Source organism: Tupaia chinensis, unplaced genomic scaffold (assembly GCF_000334495.1).
Source record: "Tupaia chinensis unplaced genomic scaffold, TupChi_1.0 Scaffold144682_1, whole genome shotgun sequence".
Classification (NCBI taxonomy): domain Eukaryota; kingdom Metazoa; phylum Chordata; class Mammalia; order Scandentia; family Tupaiidae; genus Tupaia; species Tupaia belangeri.
In genome coordinates this window covers 1,202,210-1,203,632 of record NW_006204543.1, presented here as the reverse complement: position 1 = coordinate 1,203,632, position 1,423 = coordinate 1,202,210, and positions in this window count along the sequence as shown.

Sequence of the window (1,423 nt, the reverse complement as noted above, 5' to 3'; positions counted from 1 at the left end):
CTTGAGGGCAGGGATAAGAATTGTTGATCTTTTCTTTTTCCCAAGGCTGGCATAGTTCTGGGTAGAAGTTCAGTTTGTTCAAGGCATCCATGCATAGGCTTATAAAATTTAACTGTTTTTTTGACACCTGAAAGGAGGTAATTATTAGAAATTACAAGGTCTCATTTTGACTAAAAGAATGTACTGCTTACTCAGTAGGTAAGTCATTTTTCTAGAACACATTCCAAAAATACGGATCTGATATGGGAGGAAAGAAATTTTCATAAAAACTAATGTATGTGGAGATGAAACACTAGTATTCTAAGGATTCCTAACCAGGGAACCAGCAGTTAGCGTAATGGCTATGTCACTGGACTCCCACGTGGTCGACCGCGGTTCGCATCCTGGACCCAGTGGCTTAAAACTCACACCGGGCACGTGTGTGTGCATGTCCAAGATCCCGAGAGGAGAATGGAGGAGAAGGGGTTGCAGCGTGGCCATCCCCCCTGGGGGGTGACTTCTCGCTTTCTGTCTATGTCTGTCTAGCGAGCGCATGCGCCCTATAGCGAAAATCTCTACCCCCCAAAAAAGATTCCTGACAATATTCATGAGGTAAATTTTATCTGCAAACATTTCTGAACTCAAAAGTGGACAAAAGAAAGAGCAGGTTCCTGGATCAAGGACATATTGAACATTGAACTAAAGGGCTATGGATCACTTCTCCAGATTCCTATGAGTAACTAGGATCTCCATGGATCTTAGCAAAAATCTCATTTTGACATCTAAAAGCAGGTTCATTTCCTCTCATTGTTTAGTCTCTTGGAAGCCAGGGATCTCTGCGCATCTGGATGTACCGGGCTGTAAGTCACATTTCACTTATTAGGTACAGTAGTAACATTCTGCTTTCATCTGACAGTGAAGACAATGATTTTCATTCTTGGTTGCTTATGCTGATAATTTACAACGATAACTCCTTAAAAGATTATGGTCCAGTAACAGATAACCAGAACTCCAACAGCAAGTATTTTTCCAGATGCGCATCCGCAACAAGGGAAGAGGATAAAGAGCTGAGTTCAACTTTCCTAGCCGTGGCCCAGGCCGAGCGCTGCCATTCCCGTCAGCTGTCCCAGCACTGTCGGATCCCGGGCCGATGCCGGTACGGGTGGGAGGATATGGACGAGCGTCCCTACTGTTCAGAGACGCGCTAGGACGAGCTAACTAGAAGGGAAGGAACGCGGCTCCTGGACGGCGGGCACAAGCTGACCCGCCCCGGGCCTCCCGGCGAGGGCGACGCCCTCCACGGGCACCGAGTGTCGCTCCGCGGCGCCGACGGCCTGTGTCCGCGCCGGGCGGGGCCCCCGTCGGGAACGCTGCACGTCCACGCGAGGGCCCGGGCGCCGGGTCCCCGTCGCGAACTCGCTGGCGCCCCAGCCCTCCGGGAGCG